Source organism: Gigantopelta aegis, chromosome 5 (assembly GCF_016097555.1).
Source record: "Gigantopelta aegis isolate Gae_Host chromosome 5, Gae_host_genome, whole genome shotgun sequence".
In the NCBI taxonomy this organism is placed as follows: Eukaryota; Metazoa; Mollusca; class Gastropoda; order Neomphalida; family Peltospiridae; genus Gigantopelta; species Gigantopelta aegis.
This window is the reverse complement of record NC_054703.1, coordinates 7,099,783-7,126,236: the sequence shown is the minus strand read 5'-3', so window position 1 is coordinate 7,126,236 and position 26,454 is coordinate 7,099,783. Positions and strand designations below refer to the sequence as shown.

At 37.3% G+C, this 26,454-nt stretch overlaps 1 protein-coding gene across 1 annotated transcript in view; it reads right to left on the bottom strand.

Moving 5' to 3' along the window:
• LOC121373225 (zinc metalloproteinase dpy-31-like) overlaps positions 1-26,454 on the bottom strand; it is a 102,194-nt gene that overhangs the window by 38,125 nt on the left and 37,615 nt on the right. The window lies entirely within an intron of this gene.

Sequence of the window (26,454 nt, the reverse complement as noted above, 5' to 3'; positions counted from 1 at the left end):
GAAAAGGTGAACGCCTGATGAGCAGTCGGTCTAGGATCATCACTACTGGACTATCAAAGGCTGTGATATGTGCTATCGTGTCTGTGGGATTAAAATGAATGAATGAATGAATGTTTAACGACACCCCAGCACGAAAAGTACATCGGCTATTGGGTGTCAAACTATGGTAATGGAAACAAATAAGGTGATGATCAACATCAATAGAAAAATTGAAGATATAAATAAAAATAGTGTAAAGAACAGTGCAAAAATACAAATACAAATATCACAGATAGATACTGACTTTTACTCTAAACTTCAATTTGTGCTGTATTGGCCATTCTCAAAGAGAATGTTACACCCCTGCACCACGGTGAGGTTACAGCACGCGCAGGGGTGTCTGTGGGATAGACCCTATAAAACAACCTTTGCTTCTAATAGAAAAATGTAACGGGTTTCCTCTCTAAGAATATATGTTGAAATTACCAAATGTTTAACATTCAATAGCCAATGATTAATAAATCATGGAGGTGTCGTTAAACAAAATAAACTTATCTATGTCAGAGTTACCAAATGTTTGACATCCAATAGCCGATAATTAATAAATCATGGAGGTGTCGTTAAACAAAATAAACTTTTAGCTATGTCAAAGTTACCAAATGTTTAACATTCAATAGCCGATAATTAGTCATGTACTTTGTTAAGCAAAACTAACTTTTAACTTGAAAATGATTACATTTCATTTCAACTTATTTTCCTGCTTATATCCAATTAACGTTCAAGCACGCTGTCCTGGACACACACATCAGCTACCTGAGCTGTCTGTACAGGACAGTGGGTTAGTCGTTAGTTTTTAGTGGTTAGTGAGCGAGAAGAGAATGCAGTGGTCTTACACCTACCAATTGAGCCCATAAGAACTTGATCTTGGTTGGAGCCGGTACCGGGCTGGAACCAGTACCTACCAGAACCTACCAGCCTATAGTCCGATGGCTTAACCACGATACTACCGACGCCGTAAGAAAGAAAAATATCAGACATCTGATAATTTTCAGTTCAACTTATTTTTGTGCTTATATCAAATTCAGGTCCAAGCACGCTCTCCTGGACACACACACCTCACTATCTTGCTGCCTGTCCAGGACAGTGGGTTAATTGTTAGTGGTTAGTGAGAGAGAAGAGGGTGTAGTGTCTTACACCTACCCATTGAGTCGATAAAACTCGCTCTGGGTGGCAGCCGGTACCGGGCTGCGAAACCAGTACCTACCAGGCTTATGCCCGATAGTTTAACCACGACACCACCGATGCCGTTAGAAAGAAAGCTATGAGACATTTGATCAATGATGGGTAAACAGTGAAGGTGCTACTCTATTGGCGTGTCTCTAATGGTTTCTACTGTCTGGCGACAGCTGCTGCACACGTGTTACTGGTTGCCACTAGATGATTGTGAACTTAACGCAACACTGTGGTCCGTAGTTTATTACTATTATTCTAACCAAACCGACGGTAAGCACACGATATAAAAACTGTTCCGTACAGTATGTTCTTTTATGTTACTGTTCAGTGTGTTATGTACCATGTTGTCAACTAACAGAACCTTTTTGTCCACTAGGATTACCTATACATGTTCATTATACATATTATTTTCTTGTTTATAATATCGGCGTCTGTATATTCAGTGTAGTTCTGTTCGACCTAAGTTTTTTTGTGGCTCAAATGGCATTTTACTTCCTAATATAATATATACAGGTATGTATATATGTATTGATGTATGAATATCTATATATTGTATGTATGTCGGGTTTTACTATTTCATAGTATTACATTACAGAGCGCAGGGGATAATTAAATCACTTTTGGCCTCACAAATTGTCTTATGCCGTTGCTTGGACTTGAGATATTTACAGCACGATACGTCTGTTAAAAATCATGCAATCTGCGGAGCTGTAGTTAGTATGGTAGGAGTATCAACTACCCCCTATGCAGTAAATTCCCCAAATTTAAAAAAATATATATTTCTAGTTCTACATATCATAAATGTTTGGGTTTTTTTAGACGATCTACATATACAAATGTTCTCGGAAATAGCATTTTAGTACTTAATTCTCCATACTATTCCCATCCCGATAAATATAAACTACGTCCCTGAGTTATTCCCTATATATATATATATATATATATATATATATATATATATATATATATGCAGACACACACGCACAAACACACACATATATATATATATATATATATATATATATATATATATATATATATATGCGAAACAAACAAAATCCATAGTAAAATAGTCCTTTCATTATTCTCAATATCTTCATGGGCAATACAATATCGTTATGAAGCGATACATATGCAGTCGTCATCACAATCAAAGTTAAAGTTCGTTTTGTTTGACGACATCACTAAAGCATATTGAGTTATTAATTATCGGCCATTGGATGACAAACATTTGGTCATTTTGATTCTTACCCACTACATTTTCCATTAGTAGCAAGGGATGTTTCATGTGCACTTTCTACATTTTCCATTAGTAGCATGGGATGTTTCATGTACACTTTCTACATTTTCCATTAGTAGCAAGGGATGTGTCATGTGCACTTTCTACATTTTCCATTAGTAGCAAGGGATGTTTCATGTGCACTTTCTACATTTTCCATTAGTAGCAAGGGATGTTTCATATGCACTTTCTACATTTTCCATTAGTAGCAAGGGATGTTTCATGTGCACTTTCTACATTTTCCATTAGTAGCAAGGGATGTTTCATATGCACTTTCTACATTTTCCATTAGTAGCAAGGGATGTTTCATATGCACTTTCTACATTTCCCATTAGTAGCAAGGGATGTGTCATGTGCACTTTCTACATTTCCCATTAGTAGCAAGGGATGTTTCATATGCACTTTCTACATTTTCCATTAGTAGCAAGGGATGTGTCATGTGCACTTTCTACATTTTCCATTAGTAGCAAGGGATGTTTCATGTGCACTTTCCAATAAAAAGGAAAAACACATAACACGGCGTTTGACAAGTTGTAGGGTACTGGTTGGAACGAGAGAAAAAATAATCAGTGGAATGGATCCACCGAGATGGTTTGATCATGCAACACAAGGACCTCAGCGACTGAGCTAAATCCCGCCCTTCATCACAATCAACGTCAACGTCGTAAACCTAATTCAAGTCATGGTTCTAATGATTATGATAGAGTGTTTTGTCTTATATTTATTTATTTACTTACATATTTATTTTATGTTTATATATTTATGTTATTATTATTATTATTATTATTATTATTATTAAGTGGTATTGTGTTCCCAAATAAGCAAATTGATTATATAGCATTTAGTGTAATATCTTAAAATATCAGTGAAATAAAAGTGTTATCAGTCACTCAGTGACGATAACACATTTTAGAGTGAACATTTCACTATTTCACTCTAAAAAGGTGTTATCGTCACAGTAGAAAGTTTTTGCTGCTAGCATTTTAAAAATAAAGGTAAATTTCCAAAAATGTACATAATGAATAGAAAATTTCATGTTTTTTGTCAAATATGATTTAGATCTCATCTCGTCGCGAAAACGTGACTTGTGAGATATGATTGTAAACTTCACTCAATGAGATATAAATCATATTTGACAAAAAACATGAAATACCCTCCCATGTATTTGACATTAAGTTTTATCCAACAGTCACTGTAGGGTGAATCAAGACTACCAAAAGCGTTATTTCATTGCTTACTGTTTAAATTAATCTATTATCGACCACATAACTAATTTCTACCCGTGCCAATAATAAATAAATATCTGTTCGTTGTCAGATGAATTAACGATGATATATAGGATTTGCCTGTTGTGCAATCCTATTGTTGTTCTGATCAATAAAATATCTAAAAAAAACACACAATACATTCGGTCAATGGCAAATAATAAATAATGCGCGCACCTTCTGTTTGTATGCCGTTTCTTCCGTATCAAATGCAGCAGAAGTTTATGGAATTGATCCATAATTAAGCCACGAAGGGTGCTAACCAGCCCTAAAAATCGTTCCATGTTTTATATTGCTCACAAGAACGCTTTCCACTTGATGAAGTCGTGTTCACAAGTTGGAACTTGTGAATTCACGATATTCACGAGCACCAAATGGACGCAGCATTATTTCTCAAAGTCTTCGTGTTGTCGTATAATTCTGACCGATTGTGTCATCGACAGTTGATCGGTTCGTGCCATCCGATTATAACCGATGATTGATGATGTAATTACAACCGATTCCCAACGCTAATACAGCAGTATGAAAAACAAAGTAATAAATATGTTTCCCTAACGCACCGTTTTACCTTGCATCGGTTTCATTCTGTTCAGATGGGTGTGGCGTAGCCCAGTAGTAAAACGCGGTCAGTCTAGGAGTCGCCCCCATCGGCGGACACATTGGGCTATTTCTTCTTCCAGTCAGTGCTCCACAACTGGTGTAACACAGGTTGTGTTATGTAGTGTCATGTATCTGGCATGTTACGTATAAAATATATATTGCTTTACCACTGGGCTACGTCCCGCCCCTCACCCCGATAACGTTTTGATTATATGTTTTAAACCAGCGGTAACACCATCTTACGCTGTCGTTAGGTAATTAGCGTTTACCATAGACGGAAACATCATCTTACGCTGTCGTTAAGTAATTAGCGTTTACCATAGACAGGAAACATCATCTTACGCTGTCGTTAAGTAATTAGCGTTTACCATAGACAGGAAACATCATCTTACGCTGTCGTTAGGTAATTAGCGTTTACCATAGACGGAAACATCATCTTACGCTGTCGTTAGGTAATTAGCGTTTACTATAGACGAAAGCATCTTCTTACGCTGTCGTTAGGTAATTAGCGTTTACTATAGACGAAAGCATCATCTTACGCTGTCGTTAGGTAATTGGCGTTTACCATAGACGTAACATCATCTTACGCTGTCGTTAGGTAATTAGCGTTTACCATAGACGGTAACATCATCTTACGCTGTCGTTATGTAATTAGCGTTTACCATAGAGGGTAACATCATCTTACGCTGCCGTTAGGTAATTAGCGTTTACCATAGACGGAAACACAAATACGTGTTAACAAATCCGTGTATACAACACATTAGTATCTATTTTCGTTTAAAACAAATGCAACTGGCTTCAATCGAAAATTATACAATTTGGTTGCAAGGCAAAATGTCTTACAATTTATTTCATCACTGATAATAATAATAATGTTTAAAGAAGTGCAAGATAATGGGGGGGGGGGGGGGGGAGACATAAATAGAACACGTTTGACGTTTCATCAATAGCTAATCTACATGCCTCATGAGATAAAGTTTCCATTTTAGTCAAGGCTACCTGTATTACATTCTTCTTTCCTTCGCTGTTCTTAGGGGCCTGCTTTAACTCAGTGAAGGCTACCTATATTACATTCTTCTTTCCTACGCTGTTCTTAGAGGCGTGATTTAACTCAGTGAAGGCTACCTATATTACACTATTCTTTCCTTCGCTGTTCTTAGGGGCGTGATTTAACTCAGTCAAGGCAACCTATATTACATTCTTCTTTCCTTCGTTGTTCTTAGCGGCGTGATTTAGCTCAGTCGGTTGAGTGCTCGCATGAGTTGCCTACGTCGCGGGATCGAACCACCTCAGTGGATCCATTCAACTGAATCTTTGTTCGTTTTTTTTTTTTTTCTCTCTCTCTCTCTCTCTCTCTCTCTCTCTCTCTCTCTCTCTCTCTCTCTCTCTCTCTCTCTCTCTCTCTCTCTCTCTCTCTCTCTCTCTAAGCAATGCACCACAACTGGTTAAAGGCCGTGGCATGTGGATTCCTGTATGTGGGAAAGGTGAACAAAACACATTAACTTTTTCTCTTTGTTTTTTTTAAGAATACGGATCATGTCCCTTCGCTGTTCTTATTTTAAAGTTAAAGTTTGTCTGTGATATAACAACACCACTGGAGAACATTGGTTAATTAATCATCGGAGATTGGATGTGAAACATTTGGTATGTCTGACTCGTACTAATCAGAGGAAACCTGCTACATTTTTTCTCAATGGTATGGTGTGATATGGTATAGCGATTAACGTGCATATTCAGACCAAGCTATTTTAGGGCACGCCTGTCTTGGGCACAGGTGTCCACTCCTCCGTCTAGGACAGGGACGGTTGGGGTGGGTGGGAGAAGGGACCGCATGCACTAGCATGTGCAAGAGATCACCAGCAGCCTGACCGGTGTCTGGGTGCTATGGAATTTGGAATGTCCCGTAGGATTAATGCCAAATGGAAAACAGTGCGCAATTTGAATGACGAATGGAAAAAGGTGAGGGTTTTTTTTTGTTGTTTTTTTAATGCAGCAAGATATCTTTTATATGTATTTTCCCAGACAGGAACGCACATACCACGGTCTTCGATCAGTTGGTTGTGTCTGTCGAGCAAAGTGCAACCTATTCCCTGCGTTTATAAACGCAGCAAATAGGTTGCAGATTGCTAGACAGACAGCGCGACAGCATGAATGAATGAATGAACAGATGGATGAATGTATAAATGAGTGAACGAATGGAATGAATGAATGAAGGTTTAACGACATCCAAACACAAAAATAAGTATGTATATTGAAATGTGTTTTAAATAATTTTGTATAAACAATGTAAGGAGCTGTGGGGGAAAAGTATAATACAATACATAAATCATGATAAGCATATTTTAATCATTTGGATAGAAATCAAAGTGTTTTAAAAAAATTAACATTAATTCTGGGTGGAATTAAAACAATTCTAAAACATTTCTTTTTGCCAAATATATGATTTCTCATCGGCTTGATATGATCACACTCCACCAAAATGTGGCGCACAGTCAGTGTACACTTTGGATTTGCCTCATTCCAGGGTTGGTGTACCGTATACTGAATTTAAATATAGTATTAACACATTTATCTTTTCAACTTGGCAACATGATTGGGATGGTGCGATTGCGAACAAGCTTCATTCTATCAAGCCAGTCTTGGGAGAGTGGCAGTCCTCCTATCAACAGTGCAGGAAGGATGAAATAGTCTTGTGTCGTGCTCGCATCGGTCATACATATTTTACCCATTCATTTATCTTAAAGACAGATCCTCCACCTCAATGTGTGCACTGTCGGTGTACTCTGAGGGTGCGCCACATTTTAGTGGAGTGTAAGTATTTGAAAGAAACTCGAAAAGGTATATTTGGTCAGAGAAATGTGATGGAACTTATTTTACAGTTTCTACGTGATACTGACTTTTACTCTAAATTTTAATTTCATATATCTATGATATTTGTATTTTTGTACAGTTCTTTACACTGTGTTTTAATATAGCTGTTGCATTTTTATATTGATGTTGATCATCAATTTTGTTTGCCTTTACTATAGTTTGACACCCAATAGCCGATGTATGTTTCGTGCTGGGGTGTTGTTAAACATGCATTCATTCATTCATTTATTGACATTATTCACACTGAGGAGGGGGATCCTGCTTTAAAATAAATGAAGGCGTCAAACATGTATGACCGATGCGGGCACGGAAGACTGGATGGAAGGATAATTAACGAATGAATAGATAGGTTGGGGGGGGGGGGGTTACAGGTGTTTATGAGTGTGCCTCGTGTTATGAGACGACATTAAAATATAAATGCGTGAATGAATGAATGAACGAATGACCTGATAAATCTTAAATTATTATAACACAATGAGAGCAGCTGTGAGGAGTTACAGATGCAATGGGTATAACAACATAAAACAATTTTAATTAAAAAAGAAGAAGGAAACAAAAACCGACGACGACGATGACGACAAAACAACACGACAACTTTCTGTCCAGTCCATCAAAACAGTGTATGGAGCAGTGGTAAAGGCAATCTGATCCATGTAATAAAAACAACAAATAAACGCAAAGAGACCAAACAAAAACAACGCGATTATCAATACAGTATATCACATACGAAATATCATAACAAACAAATACTATGCATGCTTCAAACACAACACACATATCCTTACAGAAAGTGTATTCAAGTGATGATGGAACGGGAGTACTGCATTCGCCATTCTCAAAGGCAACCAACCAAAATGTTGCCAGACACGCACTATCGAATTGATTCTTGAATTAATAGCACATGTATACTCTTCTAAATTTGTAGAATTGTGACAGTTTTGAATGCATTACATCAGCGTTAAGAATCCATGCAAGACTTAGTTAAAATACAAAATAATTCCATACTTACCAATTTGTTTGCTGACCAATTCGTTGCTGCAAATTCTCCCGTGTAACGAAATGGTGCGAGTCGTGGTTATATATATACTCTTCAAAAGAAGAAACGCAAAACCACATTGTCGTAACATTTGGAGAATTGATTTAATTATTGAATGGTGAGTCCGATAATTACCAAATGTTGCAGGATTGTTCACAATTCACTCTAGTCCATTGTGAGTAAGTGATAGGACACACCACCAAGGTCAAGGTCATCTGGAGTCAATACCGGGTGTGGCCTCCGCGTGTGTTGACAACTGCCTGGCACCGCCTGCCCATTGAAGCAACCAGAGTACGGATGACGTCCCGGGGGATGGTGGCCCACTCGGCCTGCAAGGCTGCTGCCAGCTCGGGCAGGGTCTGGGGCTGTGGTTGTCGCTGTCGGAGGCGTCGGTCCAACTCGTCCCATAGATGCTCAATTGGGTTCAAATCCGGTGATATTGATGGCCAAGGAAGGACATTAATGTTGTTGTTCTGTAGGAAAGCCGTTGTGAGACGTGCTGTGCGAGGCCTGGCGTTGTCATGTTGGAACACTGCGTTGGCGTTGGCCATAACTGGAACGATGTGTGGCCGGAGGATCTGGTCAATGTAGCCCTGTGCATTCAGGTTGCCCTGCACGTGGACCAGGTCAGTTCTGCCAGTGTGTGAGATGGCTGCCCACACCATGACACTACCCCCGCCGAATCTGTCCACTTCCTGCACGCAGTTTGCCGCATAACGTTCACCACGACGCCTATACACGCGACATCTTCCATCATGACGTCGGAGCAGAAATCGGGACTCGTCACTGAACCACACCTGTCTCCATCGCAGTTGAGGCCATTGTCGATGAATCTGGCACCACTGCAGTCGGAGTCGACGGTGTTGTGGTGTTAAGATGACACCTCGAACTGGACGTCTGGCACGAATTCCTACCTCACGTAGGCGGTTCCGTACGGTCTGGTCGGATATCCTGCGCAAACCTGGTATTGCTGCGGCTGTGGAGGTGGCAGTAGTCAATCGTTCCCGAAGGTGGCGTACCCGGATGTAGCGGTCCTGCCCGGGGGTAGTGACCCGTGGTCGACCGGATCTAGGGAGGTCACGTGTTGATCCATGTTGCTGGTAACGGTCCCACAGTCTGGAGATGGTGCTTGGGGACACATGGAATGCCCTGGCAACGGCCGTTCTGGATTCGCCTGCGTCTAGTCGGCCGATGGCATTGTTTCTCTGCGGTTCACTGAGACGTGGCATGTCCTGGATTGTCAACTGTCGGCCAGATACAGAGGCCAGGCAAGCGAACACCCTGCACTTTTATACTCTCGGTGTTCATGTTGCACGTGCAGACAACGCACGTGCAGTGGTGACATGGTTTGCACGTGGCTGCGTTTTTGCGAATATTCACATTTTGGAACTTTATTGTACAGTAGCTGCGTTTTATCGAATGTAACCGTGGGAATGTGTTTGGGACATGCAATGACCTTATATTCACAAAGCATGAACCGGTAGGAAACATAAAATCGGAGTTATAACCCATTTGTACACTTTTGCGTTTCTTTTTTTGAAGAGTATATATGCAAGACATTCAACCAATCAGAGATATTACGTTTTAATTAGTTCATGACTATCGCCTACGTAGTACGTCTAACGAAATAAAGAAAATGCAGAGCCAACTGGAAACTACATGTATTTTCTGTATTGTCCAGTTATATTCTAGATGTATACCAGCGAACCAACGAACTGCAATAGATGCATCGGAGTTGGTCAATATGAATTAAGCTCTGGAAATCCAAACAAAAAGCTGTATTGCTGTTTTCTAACGGAAATAATAACAACACTAAAAGTGCTCATTCCATTTCATCGGATGGTGCCTTTAATTGGATACAGAATAGAATAGATGTTTAACGACACTCCAGCACGAAAGATACATCGGCTATTTGGTGTCAAACTATGGTAAATGTAACAAAAAAGTGATGATCAACATCATGATAAAAATGAAACAGTTAAATTAAAACATTGTAAACAACTGTGCAGAAAAAACAAATGCCACAGATAGATAAAATTAAAATTTAGAATAAAAGTTAGTATCACGTAATGAACGTTCTCGATGGAATTGAAAGGAATCCATCAGATTTATTTGACCAAATATATATTTTCTAATCTCTTTGATCTGATGGAACTCCACCAAAATGTGCCGTGCCGTCAGAATATTAATTGGATACAAGCAGGAGGATAACTGAACACGAAATAAAGATCGGGTATTGAAAGAAAACGTTACAATCAGTAATTGCCACTGTTTGGTAATGCACGTTTTCGTATATTCTCGTTAGAACGTAACATCATATAGACGCTGCAATTAGAAACCCTACCATTAGCCTTCTTCATTATAGTTTAATAAAGTTGTGCCTCTCTCGTTAGGTTAATGGGTTGTCTTTTCTGTCTCCAATGCTGGCTACAGAATATATGGATTTACTGTCAAGTTACCTGTTTTCGTTTCCATGAAATAAATTAATTTTGGGTAAAGTTTTAGACAACAAACGCTTATATCATCAGGTTCATTAAAAAGATGTCTTTTCATTCGTAATGATACTGACAGTATGCCCTCGATTATATATCACCTGTCAGGCGTAATTTAGTCGGAGAATACAGAAAGGTAAATGAGTCGAATCACGCATGCTATGGCGTCACTAAACTGTTCCTTAGGACAGTAACAGTCTGCACCAGACGTGTTGATTAGAGAAAGGTAAAGTAGTAAAGGAAAGGAATATTTGTGTAACGACACTTGAAGGTTTGGTTGCAGAAAGTGTGTTTTATCTTCACCTGTCGCGATATATATATATATATATATATATATATATATATATATATATATAGAGAGAGAGAGAGAGAGAGAGAGAGAGAGAGAGAGAGAGAGAGAGAGAGAGACAGAGAGACAGAGAGAGACAGAGAGAGAGAGATGCCATATTCGTCAAACCCTATTCGTTTGTCTTGCCATGGATGTGGATAGTGGACAAGAAAGGAGATTACCCTATCAAATGGAACTTGTCAGAATCTGATGTCAAGCGCTCTGACAATATGCAATGTGCTCGGGTGTTTGGTGCTGGATTATGTTTATATAACACTTAACATAAACCTGCATGTAGCAATAAACAAAAAGAACAATAAAAGGCTGTGTCTGTGTTTGTGTGTGTGTGTATATATATATATATATATATATATATATATATATATATATATTACATAATGAAATTATATCTGTATTCTTATTGGTCAAAAACCAGTCACATGACCTTCCGTAAATAGTGATCCTGCCCTGAGACGGTCCCACCGGTCAATCAAAAGTGATATTTCCCTGACCAGTGAACATAAACATGAGACAAAACTATGTCCAATTAATCAGTAGGTAGCGTAATGCAACGTCAACTGCTAATTGTAATGTAAACAAGCACACATCTTTAGACATACTGAGTTTAATTTTAAAACTGTTCGTGTTTATTCGTGGATTCCTCTGCGTGTCATACAACGTCGTAGGATTACGTGACGTCTGTAATGCCCATCAGTTTTATCGCATTGATAGAAATTATAAGCGTTGGCGTTTTTCCATTCTTATAAACAAAGCAGGAATGTACCAGTCTTATGGACAACATTATGTAATAAAACAATTATTGATCACATTTCTGGCAATATCATGTTTTATGGACCGAAGAAGTTGATACATGAACAAAACAAAATCATCCGCAAACTGCCTGGTTCCGAACGTCGCTTTCAAATTAAATAACGGGACTGTGAGATTTAAAGGGACATTCCTGAGTTTGCTGCAATTTTTAAGATGTTATCGACTAATAGAGACTGTTTAACGATTGTAATTACATTATCAAATATTTTTTTCGGCATAAAATATTAGTGGCTGTATATTACACGTGTTACTGATGGTTCTAATATTTGTACAAGGTTAAATTTCAATTTATTTCCTAAAATATATTTTTTCGTCCGTACGAAATTATTTGAAGACAGAATCCAGTTTGGGCTTCTTGCAAATATTAAGACGACCAGAAACATATTGAATATTGTAAACAAGAAAATATATTTAATATGTAAGTTTAATCGTAGAAATATTTTATTAGTCGGAAACATCTTACAATGCAGCACTCTCAGGAATGTCCCTATACAGGGGGACTAGAGGAAGACGAGAAGTTTGAAGAGTCCCATGGCGATCAGTTCACGATGGACCAAACTCTTCATGGAAAGGAGGACACCCCATTAAGGATGAAATAGAATTCGCGTAGTTTGAGGGAAAGGAATCGACTTATAATTAAGCCTGCATTTTACCACAGAGAGAGTGATTGGGAGGAATATATTTCACATTTTGAAAACTGCGCACAGCTGGGAGGATGGACATATACACAATAGCTACTAGCCTTGTCAGTTTAAAGGGTACTTCCCTAACCTTTAACAAGGAAGGGCAAACTGTAATGTCGCAGGCTGATGTGGGAATTCAGCAATAGATTTGGGAATGAATGCAAGCAAAACAGAAGCAAGACAGAGGCAACCCAATGAATCAGTCGCTAACTTTGCTGACGATTTAATGTGGTTGATTCGTCGTGCACATTGTTACCCGGATGTTAGAGCACAGGAAGCAATAGGGCCTACCCGTATCCAGGGCGATAATTTCATCTTCTGACATAGCCAATTTGGAAACAAGGCTTGCATGGACGGTTGCTGTACAGAGTTAAAGTGGCGTTATCGTATTCTACGGCTAGCAAACGTATGTTTACTTTTAAAATAATACTATACCAATTTAATTACTGATATTAAGCTGTTTGACTAATAAGTAGCAGGCAGTCACGCTGGTAATTTGCGTTTGGTGACGTTTTGTTTAGGTCGTGCACGTATATCAGGCCGTAACCATGAATCACCAGTAGCCTAAACCGTTTTTATCGACGAATCCTCTATATATCACATTATCAGCTCAATATTGAGAGCCCACAACTGATGCTCACAAGCCAGGCTTTCTATAGACACGTGTTTTACTCGTGATGAATCCTCTGTCCTCTATATATCATATTATCCGCTCAATATTGAGAGCCCACAACTGATGCTCACAAGCCATGCTTTCTATAGACACGTGTTTTACTCGTGACGAATCCTCTGTCCTCTATATATCACATTATCCGCTCAATATTGAGAGCCCATAACTGATGCTCACAAGCCATGCTTTCTATAGACACGTGTTTTACTCGTGACGAATCCTGTGTCCTCTATATATCACATTATCCGCTCAATATTGAGAGCCCATAACTGATGCTCACAAGCCATGCTTTCTATAGACACGTGTTTTACTCGTGACGAATCCTCTGTCCTCTATATATCACATTAACCGCTCAATATTGAGAGCCCACAACTGATGCTCACAAACCATGCTTTCTATAGACACGTGTTTTACTCGTGACGAATCCTCTGTCCTCTATATATCACATTATATGTTGAATATTGAGAGCCCACAACTGATACTCACAAGCCATGTTTTCTATAGACACGTGCTGTACTCGTGACGAATCCTCTGTCCTCTATATATCACATTATCCGCTCAATATTGAGAGCCCACAACTGATGCTCACAAGCCATGTTTTCTATAGGCACGTGTTTTACTCGTGACGAATCCCTGTCCTCTATATATCACATTACCACAACTGATGCTCACAAACCATGCTTTCTATAGACACGTGTTTTACTCGTGACGACTCCTCTGTCCTCTATATATCACATTATATGTTGAATATTGAGAGCCCATAACTGATACTCACAAGCCATGCTTTCTATAGACACATGTTTTACTCGTGACGAATCCTCTGTCCTCTATATATCACATTATATGTTGAATATTGAGAGCCCATAACTGATACTCACAAACCATGCTTTCTGTAGACACATCTTTTACTCGTGACGAATCTTCTGTCCTCTATATATCACATTATAATTACAAACTTTCCGAATTTATACGATTTACTATATTCTGATTGGCTGACGTCACTAAAAAACCAAGCGTTATCCTTCCATAAACCTCATAAAAATACGTCATCACGGAAGACCAAGATCGATTGGAACTATTTTTAGCTGGATGGGCGAGAAGCCCAATGACCCAGTTCGGTGATCGTTTTAAAAATAGAACAAGGAAGTGACCTGTTTTCTCGATTAAAAAAATAAGGGAAACTGGATGAGATATTCATGTTATAAATAAAAAACATTACAATATATTTTTTATTTGTTTTTATTCTGTTAAAAAACCCCACCCAAACACCCAGTAGTATGTATACATGTATTCCTACGCTTATTTACAGAACATGGCTGACGGTAAGAACGAAAGAAATTATTTTTGAGTGTTTTAAAGTACACTTCTTGTACTGTTTGTAATTATAAGAATTGTTTCTAATTTTTTAGGAATTTATCAATGTATAAAAGTCACAAATGTAGTATAAAATCGCTTCGCTACGCTACGCGATTTTATACCATTTGTGACTTTTATACATCGATAAATTGCTAAAAAATTAGAAACAATTCTTATATATGTTGAATATTGAGAGCCTACAACTGATGCTCACAAACCATGCTTTCTATAGACACGTGTTTTAACTCTCCTTGTTTCAGATGGTAATTTCGTGAGCTGTATTCGGATGCTCCATCAAACATCGAAAGGACAATACATTGTAATTTCACAGAATATCTGTCGGAAAACCAAAATACCTTATCTGAAACTGAAATATCTATCTGTACACACTGCTTTATTAATCATCGGATGTCAACCATTTTGTAATTTTGACATATGGTCATTGAGAGGAAACGCACTACACTTTTTCATTAGCCCATAACAAATTGATTTGAAATACACAAAAGAAAAAAAAAAGAAAGAAAGGAGGAAATGTTTTATTTTACGACTCATTCAACACGTAGTATTTATGGTTACATGGCGTCAGAAATATGGTTAAGGACCAGACAGATATTGAAAGAGGAAATCCGCTGTCGCCACTTCATGGGCTACTTTTTTATTAGCAGCATGGGATCTTTTATATGCACCACCCCACAGACAGGGTAGTACATACCACGGCATTTGATATACCAGTCGTGGTGCACTGACTGCAACGAGAAATAACCCAATGGGTCCACCGACGGGGATCGATCCCAGACCGACTGGGCATCAAGCGAGCGCTTTACCACTGGGCTGCATCATGACCCTTGTTATTCTGTTGAATGTTAGAAATATAATGTGTTTACAGGTTATGTTTATTGGCCTCTATCGCAAATTTCGTATTGTCGTGAAACCTCTTCAAATTCTAGATTTATTTTATACTCTATCTACTTAAAAATGTCAAAATATCCAATTAATCCGCTGCTTGCTTCCGGAGGAATTGCGATTTTTATTGTTAAGACCGGCTCTGTTCGGGCTTCTTTTTTTTTCCATTTTTACAACGCCAAAATCTGGGTATGTTGAGCATTTTTTTAAGTTACGACAATATCATTTTCACCGTTGCAATATACTCCTTAGAACCTAATAAACTGCCGACTTACATTTTTTTTTTTTTTTTTAAATTGTCAAATATATTTTGCAAATGAAATTTGCACATATTTGCGCAGATTTTTAAAAAATTTATCTTCAAATCTATGAAGGTGACAGAAATGAAATTTACATGTCAGGCTTACTCATTTACTGCTTTATTAATGTGTAAAACATGAAACGAGTTAATATGGCAATACATTTAATGAAACAGCCTAACGAAAATATCTCTACAGGCGAGGCTACTTCGTCATATGGTCGAGAACTGTTGAACCGATAGTTAATAACAGGACAGCTACCGCCGTCTTTAAAGAAGCAGTTGTGTGTTTAAAGGCATACTGTCACAGATTTCAGACAGCTACCGCTGTCTTTAAAGAAGCAATTGTGTGTGTAACGGCATACTGTCACATATTTAAGACAGCCACCGCCGTCTTTAAAGAAGCAGTTGTGTGTTTAAAGACATACTGTCACAGATTCCAGACAGCTACCGCTGTCTTTAAAGAAGCAGTTGTGTGTGTAAAGGCATACTGTCACAGTTTTAATGACCTTATTCTCTAATGGATAATAAATAAAAACTACAGTAACTGTTGGAAATCAAATCTAGCTATCGCATCACCTTAACTGAACCATGATGGAGTGAAATCCATTGCATCCCTCTCGGCAGTTTTAGTTTTTTTTAGTTATTTTTTACAAAAATGTCATTAATAAATGGAGTATGGTGGTTATGAAGATGGTTGAATAAAGTACTTTTAGGGACAAATCAAATTATATTTGTTCAGGTAATGCTGTGTTAGACCATTAAATAGGTCAGTAGTCTGTGACAATATGCCTTTAAACACACACACACACACACACACACACACACACACACACACACAAACACACACACACATATATATATATATATATACATACACACACACATATAAGTTCTAGGCCGATTTGGCTGAAATATGGTAGTTGGTTGGGTGATAATATATCCGTGTGTGTGGGTTAGGGGGGGGGGGGGGGGGGGTTGCAAATAAATTCGAAAGAAGAAGAAAAGTAAGTGTTTTGGAGAAAAAAACCCCACAAAAACTCAGTCGACTCAGAAATAAATAACACCTAGTACATTTCTGGTATGAAAAAAAATGCGTTTCCTGTGGGACGGCCTATAGTAGTATATCTGCGTGAATAAGCTTCCAAAATGTTGCCAGTCACGCACTGCCGAATTGATTCTGTAATTAATAGTACATTTATTCCCGTCTAAATTTGTAGAATTGTGGCAGTTTTGAATACATTATATCAGAGTTTTAAAATCCATGCAAGACTTAGTTAAAATACAAAATAATTCCATACTTACCAATTTGTTTGCTGACCAATTTGTTGTTGCCAATTCTCCCGTCTACAGAACGAGTGTGAGTTGTGGTTTCTTGTTACATATGTATGTAAGACATGTGACCAATCAGAGATGCTACTTCTTAATTAGTTTACGACTATCGTCTACATATTACATCTAACGAAATAAAGAAACTGCAGAGCCAATTGGAAAAGGTCTTCTGTATTATCCAGTTATATTCTAGATGCATACAGTGACCAGCGAACCAACTAACTTGGAGTTTGTTAATATGTATTAAGCTCTGGAAACCCAATTAAAAAAAAGATATATTTCTGTTTTTCGTACAGCTAAAGAGCTGACATTTTTTTTTTTTTGTTGTTGTTGTTTTTTAATGCCAGCAGAAAGTTGGCCAACTCTATGGTGGTGTTGTGATTTCCCCTACTTCAGTCTTACGACGGGTGCGCTGTTGTCGGAGTTTGTCAATATGAATTAAGCTAAGGAATCCAAACCAAATAAGCTATATTTCTCTTTTCCGGGCGGGGGGGGGGGGGGGGGGGGGAAGCGAGACGTAGTCCAGTGGTACAGCGCTCGCTTGCTGCGCGGTCGGTCTGGGATCGATCCCCGTCTGTGGACCCATTGGGCTATATCTCGCTCCAGCCAGTGCACCACGACTGGTATATCAAAGACCGCGGTATGTGCTATCCTGTCTGTGGGATGGTGCATATAAAAGATCCCTTGCTGCTAATCGAAAAGAGTAGCCCATGCAGTGGCGACAGCGGGTTTCCTCTTAATATATGTATGGTCCTTAACCATATAACCGTAAATAAAATGTGTTTAGTGTGTCGTTAAATAAAACATTTCCTTCCCTCTTTCATTTTTCGTCCAGTTAACATTTTGTTAATGCTATTATCAAACTACCAACTGACAACAGAAAGTTGGCCATCTCGATGGTTGTGTTGTGATTTCCTCTACTTCAGATTTACTTACGTGCGGTCCATTTTGTCGCCGGCGACAAAATGGTTATACCTGTCAAACGATTATGTCGCCTTTCAACCATTTTGGCTACACATGCATTCGAGGCCTATTTTGTAGCTCTTATTAACGCTTTGGTAAAATTGATCGACATATTATTTTTTGCAGCCGAAATGTTTTAGTTAACGACACACTCAAAACTTTTTATTTACGGTTATATGGCGTCAGGCATATTGTTAGGTCCACACAAATATTGAGAGAGGAAACCCGCTGTCGCCACTTCATGGGCTACTATTTTCTATTAGCAACGAGGAATCGTTTGTATGCACCATCTCACAGACACGATAAAACATACCACGGCCTCTGGTATACCCGTGTAATAGAATTGAGCCGCCCGTGCCAAAAAACAAACACAAAGCAACATGTAATCCGTCACGTACTTCAACGTTACAGCTACACTGTGTATAGAAACACATTTAGACTAATAACACACTAACAAACTACATGTAAATACACATACATAAATAGGTTTCCACACACTTTTGTGACGACACTACACATTCATGATATGCCTTGTTTATACATAATTGTATAAATTATATTTCCATATACTTACCTTTTTATGACACCCAATAGCCGATGTGTATTATTGTTTTAATTGTTTTTTGTTTTGCTGGGGTGTCATTAAACATTAATGCATTCATTCTTTACAAGATCATATTGCTATAGTATTAATCATCGGCCAATGGATGTCAGACGTTTGGTCTTCAGAGGAAACTACTGACAAGTTTATTATTATTATTTTACATTAGCAGCATCGACTCTTTTTCTTCTTTCTTGTTTATACACTTCCCCCACAGACAGGACATCAATTACCACGGCATTTTATATACCAGTCGTGGTCATCCTGCTAAATGTCATATAGCATGGTACTAAAGGAAGGACATGTCTTATTTAACGACGCACTGAACACATTTTGTTTACGGATATATGGTGTCGGACATATGGTTAAGGACCACACATATATTGAGTGAGGACACCCGCTGTCGCCAATTCATGGGCTACTCTTTTCGATTAGCAGCATGTGATCTTTTATATGCACCATCCCACATACAGGATAACACATACCATTGCCTTTGGTGTACCAGTCGTGGACCACTGATTGGAACAGAACATAGGTCAATGGGCCCTCCGACGAGTACAGATCCCAGACCAACCGCGCATCAAGAGAGTGTCCAATTTCAAAAGAATGCAACCCCTTAACCACGCAGTGGGGACAAAACGTAACCACCCAGTAGGGGCAACACTTAACCACCCAGTAGGGGCAACACCTTAGTGTTAAAGGATACAGTTGATTCAGCTCGGTCAAATTTTATAATTAGAATATGTGCCATAAGAATATGAACGTTTTTATTTGTTATGAATGTTTGTTTCGTTAAAGGGACACTCATGAGTGTGCTCCATTGTAAGATGTTTGCGACTAATAAAACATTTCTACGGTTAAACTTGCATATTAAATATATTTTCTTGTTTAGAAAATCAGTGACTGTATATTCATTGTTTTTTCGTCGTCTTGATATTTATAAAAAACTCAAACTGGATTTTGTCTTCAAACAATTATGTATGTACGAAAAAAAAACATTTTAGGAAATTAAATGAAATTTAACCTAGTACAAATATTACAACGATCAAAATCACATTTAATATACAACCACTAATGTTTAATATGTAATTTCAATCGTTAAAACGTCTCTGTTAGTCGATAACATTAAAAAATGCAGCAAATTCAGGAATGCCACTTTATCCTTGCAACAGCTACTTCAGTGCAGCTACCCAAGGTATACACATTTTCGCATATATAGTACATGTCCATTGTGAAAACACTGAATACCACCCATAGTTCACACCGTATTATCTCTGTGTATTCTGGTATACACATGGACTTGAAGTACACATGCTATTATTGTTTAGATGCAGCTAATTTCTTTTTTTTCTTTTTTTAATATGCCTATGCCTGAATAGCTCCAATGAATATGCATGCACATTTTTAACATCCGCAACACGGATTGTATTTGTCATACGTTCGTATTATCAAATAAGACATCGTATGACCAATGTTAAAATCTGGCACATCATTTGCAATTTGATGTGGGTTCAGGAAATTTCAAATTAGTTTTAGTTTTTCTAAATTCGGCTTTTTCATGTCCAACACCATTCAATGACATATAATCGACAATTCCTGCAACAAAATAAAGAAACACATATTAACAATATGAATAGACATGCACAAATAATTATCGCAAACAGATATTTCTATCAGTATCCCAGAGAAACAATTGTTCGATGGCCTCTGGTCTCTCAACAATAAGACACAACACGCCAATCTAAGCTTATTTGATACATGTATCAATAATTTAAATTGTATTGCTAATATCCAACGCAGTAACAAGGACCAGTATTGAATTAATGTTTAAAGGGACATTCCTGAGTTTGCTGCATTGTAAGATATTTCCGACTAATACATTTGAAAGTCTAAACAAAGATTAGAACATACCTGTAGAACACCTTAAAATGTTTCTCTTCCTTTCAATTCAATGAACATGGATAGATATAAATGGAGAAAAGGGCAGTTGTTTAACACGGTGCTTTCGGGTAATGACAAAAAATGCTGTTGCATGCCAATTTAAAAAAAAACCCACACAAAACAAACAAAACAAACAAAAACAAAACAAACAAACAAACGTGTTTTTCGATGGCACGTTACAAATTTTCCGTTATCCGTTGTTGGACTCAGTGGTGGGTGGGGCCATTGTTGATGAGTCGTGTTAACCTAATATGGGTAAAACGTTTTTGTTTTTTTTATTCAAATTTTTATTCGGAGCTTCAAAACACATATTATTACAGTACATAATGGAACGTTACATTTTCTGTTAAAACACACAGTTATTAATACAAGAATATATGTATTACATGTGAAGTACTCTACTAAGATATTGCCACTTTTTTCTTATTTTACTAGCTTCTTCCGGGTGGTAAAGATAAAAAGAATACAATTCAATCTGCTTATAACGACGTATGTTAGCTAAACATGAAATATAATTTGGCTGAGTTTTTTTTCATTCTACAAATATGTATATAGTATTTTATTAAAAGCAAACAAAGATTGATAATATTAATATTTGGACTATTAATAAAAAGACCAAAAAGAAGTACCTCAGCGGCCTTAGGTATGACATTTAGGTCATCTAGGAAGCAATACCAAATAGTTTTAACATACTGACATTCAACAACTAAATGAACTAGAGTTTCTTTAGTATCACCACAAAAAGTACATAATTCAGTTTCAAAAAGTGTGCATTGCATCAGTTTACTGTTAGTATAGTATATTCGGTGATTAATTTTGAACTGAAAAGATTATGTAAAAGTTTATTTTATCAATGAAAAGCTTGTAAAATGGCTTTGTTACTTTCTAGTGTTTTTTTTAGAAGATTTACATTCGAATTGTGTATTTTATCCAATTTATTAAAATTGTTAAATCTTAGTGTGTGTTTCCATTCATTTGGTATTGCATACAAAAGTCCATACTACTGTAAATAATTTACATTCAGTTGATAAAACCTACAAAAATCCTCATAATTAAAAAAAAAATACCTTGATTATTTATCAGATCATTAACAAAATAGATGCTTTTTGTACACCAATAATTATTTTAAAAAACTGACTTATTGTTTACTTTAATACATGGATTAAACAATAGAGGCTGAGCTAGAATATTTTGTGGGGTTGTGGTGGGGCTTTGTTGAACTTCAGCCCAACATGAAAATACATCCTGCCAAAACTGATTTAATCTAGATTTTACTTTCCTATAGCTGTCCTTATGTAAAAATAAAATTTTGTCTTCTACCAGATCCTCCAAGTCATCTACAAGGATGCTCTTCCAGGCAGATAAATTAAAAGGATCAACGAGTTTTTTTAACCATGATATTTTTAACGCACAATACAAAAACATGATATGAAGTATTTTCAGGCCACCATTTTCATATTCCTTTATAAGCACATTTATTTTAACTTTATCAATTTTTCCATTCCATATAAAGTTAAATAGTGTGGACTGTAATTCTTTTAAATAATGGAATGGTGGATCTGGGAGGACTGTCAAGATTTGAATTAAAATTGGTAATGCCAGTGATTTTATTACAGTTGATTTTCCAATTATAGATATATTTCTGAAAGACCAGTCGTTTAAGAGTTGTTTTAAAAGATTGACATTTATCCCTAACATTCTCAGAATAGTTGTCAACTTGTTTTACATTGTATTTAATAACGAGAAGTTTAAATTTCCCATCATGATTCCATATAATTTTTATATTTGTCTTGTATTCCATACCACAACCCCGTCTTGCCCCAATCCATATAGCTTGTGTTTTATCAAAATTTGCTCTCAGACCAGAACAGGCGGCGAATTTGTTTACTAAAAGACGTGCTCCATTCAGTGACTGTTCCGTGTCGTCCAACACAAGGGATGTATCATCAGCATATTGCGTGATAAGATATTCTGTATTATTAATTTTAATTCCATTAATATTGGGGTCGTATTTTAACGCTGCACTTAAAACTTCAACTGTTATTATGAATAGATATGGTGACAGTGGGTCGCCTTGTCTGACCCCCTTTCTATTGGGGGAAAAAAGGAGACAAATGTCCATTATTTAGTATGCAACTCGAAACATCACCATAAAAAAGTATTGAACCACTGGGCAATGGACGGACCAAAACCAATGAACCGAAAAACATGTTTAATAAAAGACCATTCTAAAGAATCAAAAGCTTTTTTCAAAATCTTAAAGAAGAAGAATTCCAGGAATTTCTTCGTCCTCTGTTTTTTCGAGTAAATCCATAATTAACCAAGTACATTCTCCAATGTATCGAATTTTCATAAAACCATATTGTGTTTCAGTAATTATATCACTTAAAATACTTGTAATTCGATTAGCAATGGCTGCAGATGCAATTTTATAATCAACATTGAGTAGAGATATAGGACGCTAATTTTTAAAATAGTATTTGGGTTTTCCTTCTTTTGGGATACAAATAATTATTCCCTGCTTTTGTGTTACGGACAAACTTTCATGTTCATAACCATAGTTTAAAGAACGTATCATATATGCATGTAAATCTCGCCAAAAAAACCTTGTAAAAGTATCTGGTCATACCGAAAATGAGCCAAGGAATGTGTTGTCTTCAGTTAACACCTTAAGGTAGGGGTTGCAGTACTGATATAATACAAACATTAACATGGTCTCCTATGGGGTTTTATTTGGTATAGTACAGCCTATACTGCAAACAACATGTGGGACTTCTCGTTGGAAGTCTGCAGAATATAGAATATCAGTTAGTGCACCTGGACTGGCATATCAAAAAGGCGTGGTATGTGCTATCCTGTCTGGGATGGTGCATATAAAAGAACACTTGCTGCTAATCGAAAATAGTAACCCATGAAGTAGTGACAGCGGGTTTCGCACGACATATAATGATAAATAAAATGCATTGAGTGCGTCGTTAAATAAAACATTTCCTTCCTTTTATCCTTCATTGTATGTTGTTGTTTGGTGCGTGTTCCCCCCCCCCCCCCCCCCACTCTCTCTCTCTCTCTCTCTCTCTCTCTCTCTCTCTCTCTCTCTCTCTCTCTCTCTCTCTCTCTCTCTCTCTCTCTCTCTCTCTCTCTCTCTCTCGCTCTCTCTCTCTCTCTCTCTCTCTCTCTCTCAGTAAAGGTAGCGTAATATGGCGACGACACCAGCTCTCCTAATTCACTCTACATCAAATATCAGACTAATTATATCCTAAACTGCATACCCTATATTTTTATACTCTTCGTGTTTAACAGCAAGTACTATTTCTTTCATGTCTTGTGATTTTACTGTTTGGTCTTGTAGTCAGGGTTGCTATTAAGATATCTTATTAATGGTATTGGTTTCATCTTAGCTTAATGTGCTTCCGACCTTCCCACGCCGTTTCCTGTACAGATGTGTCACTTAACGCCTAGACGACATTAGATTGGTCGATTGGGATGTAGCTCGGTAGTAAAACGCTTACTTGGTGCGCGGTCGATCTAGGATCGATCCCCGTCAGTGGGTCTTTTGGGCTATATCTCGTTTCAGGGACGGTGCATATAAAATGGCGTGCTACTAATGGAAAACAATGTAGCGAGTTTCATCTCTAAGATGCCAATCCAGCCAATGCACCACGACTTGCATATCAAAGGCTGTGATATGTGCTACTCTTGTCTGTGGGATGGTGCATATAAAAGAGTCCTTGGTACTAATGAACACATATAGAGGGTGTTCTCTAAGATGTCGTTCCAGCCAGTGCACCACTACTGATATAACAAAAGTCGTAGTATATGCTATCCTGTTTTAAAGGCGCAGACCCTAGTTTCACCGCGTGAAAATGGACACTTATGTTTAGTTAAATCTACAAAAGTGTAACACATGTGGATAAAGTTACAACAGAGTGAAACTAGAGTCTGTAACCCTGACACAGTAAAATACCCTTACAAAGTTTGAACTCGACTCCATAACCGTTGTTTGTTTTTGTTTTCTTTTTTGTTGTTTTTACTTTGTTTGTTGTTTTTTTTTTTTTTTTTTTTTTTTTTTTTGGGGGGGGGGGGGGGGTTCTCAGACACACGTGCGTTTTTAAAAAACATGAAACATGTGGTTTGCACTATTAAAACAAAACAGGATTACCAGACACGCTTCGGATGTATGAAAATGGATAATCTAAACAGTAACATTTTAGTAATTACTGATCTATTATATAAAAAAACGGCGCTAATAGTGAAAAATATGCCTTTCTGTTTACAAACTAGGGTATGGCCCTTGAATAGAAGTTGAAAGATAGGGGATGTCAGATCGGCACGAAACGAGATTAAATTTAAAATGCAATACAATACAATATAATGCAAGGCTATATTTATTGTAAACATGCCATGTTTACACTGGTTACATAAAACTAGTTACAATACGAACTGTAGACGTGGTTCTCAGAATATGAAAACATGGGTTATCCAAGAAGATCATGGGATCACGTCATAAACAAACATATGTTAAAAAAGGAAACCCTTAAAACAAAAAAACACCCTCTCTCAAAAACATCAAACAAGTAACAGAAAAAACCTCCAAACAAAGAAAAAAAATAAATAAAGAAACCAACAAACATAAATAAATAAATAAAAATCCACCTAACAATCAAACACACGTGTATATAAAAACAACAACTTTCTTGTGTAGGAACGTCAATAATTCAGACCACTGTCAGTGTACTCTGACGGCACGCCGCATTTTGGTGGAGTATCGTAGTTAGGTCCAGTATAGCACATCCGTGACCATTCTCTGGCTAACATGTTTTGACGATTGATTTACTTTCTATGGCCCTTTTATAAAACAAATTAGCCCCCAGGTCCCTCCCTAAAATTCCGGCATTTTTCGCCAGAAGGCCAAATCCATGATGGCCGCCGGCTCCATCGTGAAAAATTAACTTTTGAACAAAAGCACCTAGAATCATGTACGAAGACACTTTTTTTAGGTACATCGACCACGGGGAATCCGGTAGAGCAAACACTTTTATATTATATATAAAGAAAAAGTCAGAAGCTTCCTTTAAAAGTCATATATCCCTCTTTAATTCCAAATGTTCGCCTGTTCAGGCTTCATCAGGGAAATCTGTCGACAAAAATAAAATGAATGAATTAATTAATGTTTAACCACACCCCAGCACGAAAAATACATCGGCTATTGGGCGTCAATCTATGGTAATGCAAATAAAGTGATGATCAACATCAATATAAAAATTCAAGATTTAAATAAAAACAGTGTAAAGAACTGTGCAAAAATAAAAGATACACAGATAGATACTGACTTTTACTCAAATGTTTTCAATTGTATTCAATTATGCCTGTATTGGCCATTTCTCAAAGAGGAAGGTTACACCCTTGCCACGATATGTTACAACACGCCAGGGAAACAAAAAAAAATGTAAAAAAAAAACTACGCACATAAAATCGCAATAAAACCACTAGCAAAAACAATTTAAAGCTTTAACTAAATAAAAATATATATTTAAAGTATATTGAAAATTACTCAAAAAAGTAAACAAAATAAAAGCCGCAGAAAAAAAAACTAGGGCAAAAACAGTAAGGTAACACTAACTGAAGAAAAAAAAGGAAAAGAAATGTTTATTTAACGACGCCCAACCCCATTATTTACGGTTTAATGGCGTAACATATGGTTAAGGACCACCAGATTTTTGAGAGGAATCCCATTCGCCACTACAGGGACTCTTCGATTAGCAGCAAGGCTCTTTATTTGGCTCCCACAGGCGG